Genomic DNA, 11,149 nt, shown 5'->3' on the forward strand with positions numbered 1-11,149 from the left:
ATCCACCCTCTCTCTGTATCCAGCTGTCTGTATCCACCCTCTCTCTGTATCCACCCTCTCTCTGTATCCACCCTCTCTCAGCATCCAGCTGTCTGTATCCACCCTCTCTCTGTATCCACCCTCTCTCTGCATCCAGCTGTCTGTATCCACCCTCTCTCTTTATCCACCCTCTCTCTGCATCCAGCTGTCTGTATCCACCCTCTCTCTGTATCCAGCTGTCTGTATCCACCCTCTCTCTGCATCCAGCTGTCTGTATCCACCCTCTCTCTGTATCCACCCTCTCTCTGCATCCAGCTGTCTCTATCCACCCTCTCTCTGTATCCACCCTCTCTCTGTATCCACCCTCTCTCTGCATCCAGCTGTCTGTATCCACCCTCTCTCTGCATCCACCCTCTCTTCAATATGGTTATTATTTTCCTCTCATCTGTCAGAGTGATGGGGCGGATCCTGGAGTCAACCAAGACAACAGGGAGGACAACATGTTTAGTCTCCTCAGCTTCCTGCATGGTGGGAATTCCAACCTGGTGTCCACTCTCGCCACATTCCCCGTCTACAAGACTGTGTTCCTCCAGCAGCTTCACAGCACTGTAGTCAGGCCAACTCAGGAAGGAGGGTTTCCTGAAGCTCTACAGGGGGGTGGTGACCCCTCTACTTGTCATGAACCCTGCGTCCTGAGTCGGTTCCTGCCTGTGTTGCCGTTTTTCTGCTCTGAATCTCCTGTTTCCTGAAGGTTCTTGAACGCTCCCTGCCTGGTTGCCGGGCGACGTTGCTATGCGGGAGATCTCCCGATTACCCGCACCTGCATCTCATCAGCGATCTGCACACCTGGTCCTGATCATCACCCTTCATAAGCTCTGACCTGACATCCATTCCCTGCCGGATCGTTAGCCATGAACAGTATGTTTGTCAGCGTATCAGCCTCTGAGTTACTAGCGTTAGTTTTGTTGTTTTGCACCTTGTTGGCTTGCTGTGTACTTACCTCCGTTTGTTTCTATCTACAGTCATTCTCCCGGAACCTTCACCCAACCCCTGCCTGGTTGTCGGCGGCTGCCGAGCCATCATTGGATCTGCCACTTCACCTCCACCAACTCATCTCCGCCACCCGCTCTGTCCCCTGGATTATTCTGCATAGTTTTTTGAATCTGTTAATAAATACTCACCTTCGTTCAACTCACCTTGTCCTGGTCTGCTTCTGGGTTCTGGCTTAGAAAACCGTGACAGAACGATCCGGCCAGAAATGAACCCAGCGGACCTGGACTCTGTTCGCCATGCCATTACCCATCAGGAAAGGATGTTGGGACAACACAGCACGGCGCTACAGGAGATAGCGTTGTCAGTTCGGAACTTTTTGACCAGTCTGACGAAGATCCAGGCTCAGCTCAGGTTGCCGGTGGAGAATCCACCACCGGTTTCACCCCTTTCGCCTACCGCTTCTGGAGCTGTGCCCTTCCGTGAGCCCAAGGTTCCGACTCCTGATAAGTATGAAGGGGATTTGGGAAGATGCCGTTCCTTTCTTATGCAGTGTGGATTAGTGTTCGATCAACAGCCCCACTCGTACGCCACAGACAAGGCTAGGATAGCCTTTGTGATTGAATTGCTGCGTGGTAGAGCCCTGGAGTGGGCTTCAGCCGTGTGGGAACGACAGGACACCTGCATGGCGTCATACCAGTAGTTCACGGCAGAGATGAGGAAGCTGTTTGACCATCCAGTCCGAGGTAAGGACGCAGCTAAGCGCCTATTCTCTCTTCGCCAAGGAGCTCGCAGTGTCGCCGACTTCGCAATCGAATTCAGGACATTGGCTGTGGAGAGTGGGTGGAATGAGGAGTCACTGCAAGTGGCCTTTTATCAGGGGTTGTCGGAGCAACTCAAGGATGAGCTGATCTCCTACCCGGAGCCTAGTGACCTGGACAGTTTGGTAGCTTTGTCTATTCGGGTGGATAACAGAGTCCGAGAGAGAGGGAAGGAGAAGCAATGGGGCCCGTCCAATCAATCAGCTTCTCGGTTCCCAGTCGGGTCAGGAGGTGGACCAGAACGCGTCGATCATTGTCCACCACACGGGATTAGTGGAGAGGTCCTGCCTTCAGATTCTGAACCCATGCAAGTGGGGCGGCACGGGTTAACCAAGGAGGAGCGCCAACATAGACGTGAGACCAACCGCTGCCTCTACTCTGGGAGTTCGGGACATTACATCTCCACTTGTTCCCAGCGGCCGTCAAACTGCCCGGCTCGCTAAGTTTGGGAGGACTTTTAGCGAGCCAGTTACAACCTCTCAATACCCCTGTCAGACCCCGTTTCCCGGCTACCCTCATGAACGGGAATCAGAGTTTAGCGATTAACGCTTTCGTCGATTCAGGTGCCGATGGCAGCTTTATTGATGCCGACGTGGTGGAACAGCTGGGGCTTTCCAAGGAGCGATTACCGGAAGCCATTGAAGCTACCACTCTGAACGGCAGTAGTCTGGCACGTATCACGATGAGGACTGAACCGGTTAGGATGCTGTTGTCAGGGAATCATTCTGAGGTTATCTCATTCTTCATTCTGCCTTCTCCCCATGTTCCTCTGGTCCTTGGATACCCCTGGCTGAAGGAACACAATCCCTCGTTCGATTGGGTGACTGGCAAGGTAACTAGTTGGAGCATTGAATGTCATGCTAACTGCCTCAAGACTGCCTGTTCCCATTCTGTTCCCAGTCAGGTCATTGAGGCTAACCCCCCAGATTTGTCCCTGGTTCCCGAAACATATCACGAGTTGGGGGAAGTGTTCAGTAAGCAGAGGGCTCTGTCACTCCCTCCCCACCGACCATATGATTGTGCCATAGACCTGTTCCCTGGGGCTGCCTACCCCAAGGGACGGTTATACAGCATCTCCCGACCTGAACGTGAGGCTTTGGAGACCTACATCAAGGAGTCCCTAGCTGCTGGTCTCATTCGTCCCTCGTCATCACCCCTGGGGGCAGGATTCTTCTTTGTGGGTAAGAAGGATGGCTCTCTTCGACCGTGTATTGATTATCGGGGGTTGAATGATATCACGGTCAAGAACAAGTATCCCCTGCCCTTGATGAGCTCTGCTTTCGACTCCTTACAGGGTGCTACTGTGTTCACCAAGCTGGACCTACGCAATGCGTATCACCTGGTCCGGATCAGAGAGGGGGACGAGTGGTTGGCGGGTTTCAATACACCGATGGGTCACTTCGAGTATCAGGTGATGCCGTTTGGACTGACCAATGCTCCAGCAGTGTTCCAGAGTATGGTGAATGACGTCCTGAGAGATATGATCGGTCTTTTTGTGTTTGTTTACCTGGATGACATTCTTATCTTCTCGAAGGAACCTTCCAGCCACGTCCAGCATGTCAAGCAGGTTCTGCAGCGATTGTTGGAGAATCGCCTGTTCGTGAAGGCCGAGAAGTGTGAATTTCACGCCCACACTACATCCTTCCTCGGGTACATCATCTCCAGGGGAGAGATTAGGATGGACCAGGAGAAGGTTAGGCCGGTTCTGGATTGGGCCCAGCCCGGTACGAGATTGCAGCTCCAGAGGTTTCTGGGGTTTGCGAATTTCTATCGCAGATTCATCCGGGATTACAGCCGTGTGGCCGCTCCTTTAACTGCCCTGACTTCCAGTACCAGGACCTTCAGTTGGAATCCTGAGGCGGACCGAGCTTTCCTGGATTTGAAGAGGCGATTCACCAACGCACCGATTCTCTCTCAACCTGACACGGGCCGTCAGTTCGTCGTTGAAGTGGATGCGTCTGATGTGGGGGTTGGCGCCATCCTGTCCCAGCGATGCTCCACTGACGGTAAACTCCATCCCTGCGCCTACTTCTTTCGTCTGCGGAGAGGAACTACGATGTGGGTAACCGGGAGCTTCTCGCGGTGAAGCTTGCCTTGGAGGAGTGGCGCCACTGGTTGGAGGGGTGGAGCAACCGTTTATTGTCTGGACTGACCACAAGAATCTTGCTTAGGGGCAAATGGCTAGACGTCTCAACTCCTGTCAGGCCAGGTGGGCTTTGTTTTTCGGACGCTTTAATTTTTCCCTGACGTTCCGACCTGGGTCTAAGAACGGCAAGGCGGACGCCTTGTCCCGGATGTTCTCCAAGACGGAGGAGAGTGGGGCCAAGACCGAGACGATTCTTCCCCGGAACTGTGTCGTGGGAGCAGTTATGTGGAGGATTGAGGAGGAGGTTATGGCGGCCCTTCGGACGCAGCCCGGTCCCGGTAACGGTCCACCCGGTAGGTTGTTTGTGCCTGAGTCGGTTCGTGCTGCTGTCCTCCAATGGTCCCACGCCAGCAAGATGGCTTGTCACCCTGGCGTGGCTCGGACGATGGCGTTACTTCGCAGACGATTTTGGTGGCCTGCCATGGGAGAAGATACTCGGAGGTTTGTTGCTGCCTGTCCAGTGTGTGCGCAGAATAAGAGTGCCAATCAGCCCAGCTCTGGACTTCTTCACCCCCTCCCTATTCCCCGGCGACCATGGTCGCATCTGGCCCTGGACTTTGTCACTGGGTTGCCCTCTTCTGAGGGGAACACGGTCATTCTGACTATCATGGACAGATTCAGCAAGTTCGCCCACTTTGTGCCCATTTCCAAGCTTCCCTCTGCCTCTGAGACGTCCGAGATCCTGGTTAGGGAGGTTTTCAGGGTCCACGGGTTGCCCAGTGACATAGTTTCCGACCGTGGTCCTCAGTTTACCTCTGCTGTCTGGAAGTCCTTCTGTTTGGCCATTGGAGCTACAGTCAGTCTCACATCTGGTTTTCACCCCCAATCTAATGGTCAGGCGGAGAGAGCCAACCAGAAGATGGAATCCACGCTACGCTGCCTTGTCTCCTCCAACCCCACCTCCTGGGTCTCTCAGTTGCCTTGGGTTGAGTATGCCCACAATACTCTCCCTACATCTGCCACTGGGATGTCTCCCTTCCAGTGCCTGTATGGCTACAAACCTCCCTTGTTTCCTTCTCAGGAGAAGGATCTCTCAGTGCCCTCTGTTCAGGCCCACATTCGTCGTTGCCACCGGACCTGGCATCGGGCCAGAAAGGCCCTCCTTAGAGTTTCTGACCGGTATCAGCTCCAGGCGAATCGTCGCCGGATTCCCGCCCCCACCTATACCATCGGAGATAGGGTCTGGTTGGCTACACGGGATCTTCCTCTGCGGACAGAGTCTAAGAAACTGTCACCGAAGTTCATTGGTCCGTTTGTGGTGGAGAAAGTGATCAATCCTGTTGCGGTCCGACTCAAGTTACCTAGAACGCTCAGAGTCCATCCCACCTTTCATGTCTCCTGCCTCAAGCCTGTTCTCCTCAGTCCTCTGTTGCCCCCTCCGCCTCCTCCTCCTCCCCCTCAGATGATCGGAGGTGGTCCTGCCTACACGGTGCGCCGCATTATGGATTCCAGACGGCGGGGCCGGGGTTTCCAGTATCTCGTGGACTGGGAGGGGTATGGTCCTGAAGAGAGGAGTTAGATTCCTCGGTGTCAGATCCTTGATGCTGACCTCCTTCGTGACTTCTACCGCCTCCATCCTGGCGCGCCGGGTAGTCCGCCCGGTGGCGTTCGTCGGAGGGGGGGTACTGTCATGAACCCTGCGTCCTGAGTCGGTTCCTGCCTGTGTTGCCGTTTTTCTGCTCTGAATCTCCTGTTTCCTGAAGGTTCTTGAACGCTCCCTGCCTGGTTGCCGGGCGACGTTGCTAGGCGGGAGATCTCCCGATTACCCGCACCTGCATCTCATCAGCGATCTGCACACCTGGTCCTGATCATCACCCTTCATAAGCTCTGACCTGACATCCATTCCCTGCCGGATCGTTAGCCATGAACAGTATGTTTGTCAGCGTATCAGCCTCTGAGTTACTAGTGTTAGTTTTGTTGTTTTGCACCTTGTTGGCTTGCCGTGTACTTACCTCCGTTTGTTTCTATCTACAGTCATTCTCCCGGAACCTTCACCCAACCCCTGCCTGGTTGTCGGCGGCTGCCGAGCCATCATTGGATCTGCCACTTCACCTCCACCAACTCATCTCCGCCACCCGCTCTGTCCCCTGGATTATTCTGCATCGTTTTTTGAATCTGTTAATAAATACTCACCTTCGTTCAACTCACCTTGTCCTGGTCTGCTTCTGGGTTCTGGCTTAGAAAACCGTGACACTACTGATGAGAACCCTGAACGGGACGCTACTATTTGGGCTATATGGCACTTTCCTCCACCGTCTCTCCTCCTCCACCAACCCCTGCAGCGTCATCCCTCTCTCCGCGTTTCCGGCGGTGGCCGGGCTCGGCACAGGCGTGGTAGAGGCCTTGGTGTTCACGCCGTTTGAGCGTGTGCAGAATGTGTTGCAGAACGGGGACAACGACCGCAGCCTGCCCACCCTGAGGAGCGTGCTGGCCCGTCTGGGGGCAGAGAGGCTGGGGTACTACAGAACCTTCAACCCATACTGACCCGTAACACCCTGGGAAGCTGCATCTACTTCGGCCTGAAGGACCCCGTCAGTGCTGCTCTGAGGGAGAAGGGGCTTCCTCCTGACAGGAATTGTGATTAGTATGGTGATCAGCCTGCCCCTGCACCCTCTGTCTGTGCTGGTGGTCAACATGCAGCTGGGCAGCGGGGGTGAGGGAGAGCTGGAAGGCGCTGTGGGAAGGTTGGCTGAAGAGCAGCGTCCCCCTGCTGTACCGCGGGTGTTCCCTGGTTATCCTCACAAATGGCACCCTATTCCCTTTGTAGTGCACTACTTTTAGGGCATTGACTACTGATGTCTTCTGGAGCTGTTCTGTTCAGGAATGAAGCATGTTCTCAAGGATGGTCCAGTTGTGCACCACTGAATTAGTCAGGCCATACACATTTTATTAAATGTTTAAAAAGTGAAAAGTACAACTCTACATTTTTATTTTAAGAGGGACAGCCGTTAAACATTTAATTACATTTGTATGTCCTCAGTCATCAATACTGTCTCTCTGATATCAGGTTTTTATGAGCCAAAGATTACTGTGCAATGATGTTCAAAGGTTCTATTTCTTTCAGGTGCCTCACTGTTTCCTATTTTTTTAAATCATGAATGTATCGGAGCCTAGGAGATCCATTTATGTTCAAGTTGCTCTATCAAGGTTTGTCAACAGGTACTGATAATATTTCAATGAACAACTACATATGAATCAAATAAGATATGTATCACTGAGTATAGGCCTTTCTATTGTCTTGTACTTAATTGGATACCATTACCAACGTCTGTTTCTCACAAAATGGACTATAAAATATATCTATTCTATTCTAATTTGTTCTATTCTACTCTATACTACTCTGAGAGGAATCCTTAAATGATATTATTTTGACCTCAGAGAACATATATGTACCAAACTGTACTAATATACAATGTTGATCCATAAGGCTGTATTATGATATGCCTGAGTATTAATACATGTTTTATCAAACCACACTTTGCAGGTTATTCTGAATATGTGTGTGCGCTTTATACTGAACTTTATATGATGAAGATACTTATTTTATTGCCCTCTGAACTCAACTCTGGACCTGTAGGCTATGCTGTATGTATCCACAAGGTGGCGCTATGGTATCACTGTCGGATTTATCAAATGAATGCTGCACAACATTGCCCACCAGAACATCTCAACTCATGGATTTAACCTGGCCAATGATATCCCTCCTCTGTATGGATTGGGCCAATGGCGTAGCTCAGATTGATGTCCATGTTGGTGTGAAAAAGGGTGCGCTTTCCCCTATTTAAACCGTTTGTCCTATACACATTGCACCCAGACGTAGTACCTGTAACGGACATTCTCATCGCACATCCCCACACCAGGTAAATATTGGTAATTTAGTATAGAAAGTATTGAAATTCCATGTCGCTGTCTCCCTCTGTGTTCGTTAGTTTATGGATGCCACCCTATGTTGCCATGATAGCCTAATAACGACATTCTGATGGGCGGTCGTGTTATTATGCAATTGTGAGGGGAAAAAAACAAATCTGACTTTTCTTCAAATGTATTTTTCAGACGGAAGGAAGGGACGGTTGTATTTGGTTGTCAGTAAAGAGTAGGCTATAGACTATTGGTTATTATTAGGCGATATGATTTCGTTTGTCTTTTTTGCTTTGTTGACAGCTCTGCAATGCATGCATTTAACGCACCCCCTACAGCATTCATTTGCCAACTAGGCTATTTAACATGTCTGTGTTTCATTATTGCATGCTTAGGTTAGGCGAATTGTCATAATGGCTCTATATCATAGTTACAGGCCTTGATGTGATGTCATGCCGAATACATTTTAATGTTTTCAGTTGTCGCACTGTTACCTAAAGCCCAATCAATGCATGCGATGTTGACGGCTGACATGCTTCTAGCCTACAGTCTGCCTATGGTTTGGCAGTTCATTGGCGTGCTGTTTTATGATAAAAACATATTCTACCGGTGAGGTCAACATGCCTTAACATGACAAATCCGTCAAATTAGCTAATTTTACTGCAGATGGCGTTGACACCTATGAATTAATGGTAAAAAAAAAAAAAAAAACGTCACACCCAGTTATTGCACACACGGGAACCTAGATAAGGTCTGCCTGCAAGCAGATCATGAGACTGTTTTTTAGTTCTGCGTTTGTGTTCAAATAAAGTACCAGTGTGTGGAGGTGGCACATGATACACCATTGGCTCTTGCATGTGAAATCACACTGCAATGTACATTTTAGTCATTTAGCAGACGCTCTTATCCAGAGCGACTTACAGTTAGTGAGTGCATACGTTTTCATACTGGTCCCCCGTGGGAAACGAACCCACAACCCTGGCGTTGCAAACGCCATGCGTGCTTGGGTAACATAACGCCATAAGAACAACTCTCTCTCTCTCCTGGCTATTTGTTCTCCTTTGTTAGACGGTGAATGGTAAAGTTGTGGGAGTGTGTGTTGATTCAAGTAACTGAATTACGTAACTAGCTAGAGAGTCTGGATTATACAGGTGTGTGTGTGTGTGTGTGTGTGTGTGTGTGTGAGAGGTAAAGTGGGTGCAGCTGGACTTCACCTGCATGCACTCACCTGTATTCTAGAATACATATTCGTCTAAGGACTCTCTCCCTCTCTCTCTCCCTCGACATTTACATTCTGACTCTTTCTCCCTCAGACATCATCTAAGATGGGCGACAACAACCCAGTGAAGCAGGGAGTGGAGACCTTTGACAAGAAGTGTCTGAAGAAGACCAGTACGGCTGAGAAGAACACTCTGCCAACCAAGGAGGGTACGTTTCTCCTACCCAATCTCAATTTCTGACTCCTACCCAGTCTCCTTCTTTCCTGTCCTGCCTCTTAAGCTGTCTCCTCCGCTTATTGCTCATACTCCTACCCCACCCTGTACCTGTCTCCCTCTCCGTTTGCAGTAGTTACCCTGTACCTGTCTCCCTCTCCGTTTGCAGTAGTTACCCTGTACCTGTCTCCCTCTCCGTTTGCAGTAGTTACCCTGTACCTGTCTCCCTCTCCGTTTGCAGTAGTTACCCTGTACCTGTCTCCCTCTCCGTTTGCAGTAGTTACCCTGTACCTGTCTCCCTCTCCGTTTGCAGTAGTTACCCTGTACCTGTCTCCCTCTCCGTTTGCAGTAGTTACCCTGTACCTGTCTCCCTCTCCGTTTGCAGTAGTTACCCTGTACCTGTCTCCCTCTCCGTTTGCAGTAGTTACCCTGTACCTGTCTCCCTCTCCGTTTGCAGTAGTTACCCTGTACCTGTCTCCCTCTCCGTTTGCAGTAGTTACCCTGTACCTGTCTCCCTCTCCGTTTGCAGTAGCTAAGTGCCTCCCACTCTATTGTACCAAGAGAAGACGGCAACACTGCACTAGCATGATATAGGCCTATTACTGATTAACCGAGAGCCTGGTACACCTGAGGGCAACAGTAAGAGGTCTTGTCCTTGTTCAACCTAATGCCTTTGGCTGGCCAGGAGGAAAAAGTGATAAAATACACGTGCCGTCCTAATGTAGTGTTAGCAGTGTGTTAGGACCCTTCTACTGTAGTGTTAGCAGTGTGTTAGTGCCCTTCTACTGTAGTGTTAGTAATGTGTTAGTGCCCTTCTACTGTAGTGTTAGCAGTGTGTTAGTGCCCTTCTACTGTAGTGTTAGCAGTGTGTTAGTACACCCTTCTACTGTAGTGTTAGCAGTGTGTTAGTACCCTTCTACTGTAGTGTTAGTAGTGTGTTAGTGCCCTTCTACTGTAGTGTTAGTAATGTGTTAGTGCCCTTCTACTGTAGTGTTAGCAGTGTGTTAGTGCCCTTCTACTGTAGTGTTAGCAGTGTGTTAGTGCCCTTCTACTGTAGTGTTAGTAATGTGTTAGTGCCCTTCTACTGTAGTGTTAGTAATGTGTTAGTGCCCTTCTACTGTAGTGTTAGCAGTGTGTTAGTGCCCTTCTACTGTAGTGTTAGCAGTGTGTTAGTGCCCTTCTACTGTAGTGTTAGTAATGTGTTAGTGCCCTTCTACTGTAGTGTTAGCAGTGTGTTAGTGCCCTTCTACTGTAGTGTTAGCAGTGTGTTAGTGCCCTTCTACTGTAGTGTTAGTAATGTGTTAGTGCCCTTCTACTGTAGTGTTAGCAGTGTGTTAGTGCCCTTCTACTGTAGTGTTAGCAGTGTGTTAGTGCCCTTCTACTGTAGTGTTAGCAGTGTGTTAGTGCCCTTCTACTGTAGTGTTAGCAGTGTGTTAGTGCCCTTCTACTGTAGTGTTAGCAGTGTGTTAGTGCCCTTCTACTGTAGTGTTAGCAGTGTGTTAGTGCCCTTCTACTGTAGTGTTAGCAGTGTGTTAGTACCCTTCTACTGTAGTGTTAGCAGTGTGTTAGTGCCCTTCTACTGTAGTGTTAGTAGTGTGTTAGTGCCCTTCTACTGTAGTGTTAGTAATGTGTTAGTGCCCTTCTACTGTAGTGTTAGTAATGTGTTAGTGCCCTTCTACTGTAGTGTTAGCAGTGTGTTAGTGCCCTTCTACTGTAGTGTTAGTAGTGTGTTAGTGCCCTTCTACTGTAGTGTTAGTAATGTGTTAGTGCCCTTCTACTGTAGTGTTAGCAGTGTGTTAGTGCCCTTCTACTGTAGTGTTAGTAGTGTGTTAGTGCCCTTCTACTGTAGTGTGTTAGTACCCTTCTACTGTAGTGTTAGTAATGTGTTAGTGCCCTTCTACTGTAGTGTGTTAGTGCCCTTC

The 11,149-nt window shown here is 50.0% G+C and overlaps 1 pseudogene across 1 annotated transcript; it reads left to right on the plus strand.

Moving 5' to 3' along the window:
• The first annotated feature begins 479 nt into the window (after window positions 1-479).
• On the plus strand, window positions 480-6,703 carry LOC311118732 (solute carrier family 25 member 53-like; annotated as a pseudogene). The gene is made up of 2 exons: window positions 480-636; window positions 6,118-6,703. The product of its transcript is annotated as a solute carrier family 25 member 53-like (transcript).
• The last annotated feature ends 4,446 nt before the right edge of the window (window positions 6,704-11,149 follow it).

Source organism: Coregonus lavaretus (genome assembly GCF_964263955.1).
Source record: "Coregonus lavaretus genome assembly, contig: HAP1_SCAFFOLD_846, whole genome shotgun sequence".
NCBI lineage: Eukaryota > Metazoa > Chordata > Actinopteri > Salmoniformes > Salmonidae > Coregonus > Coregonus lavaretus.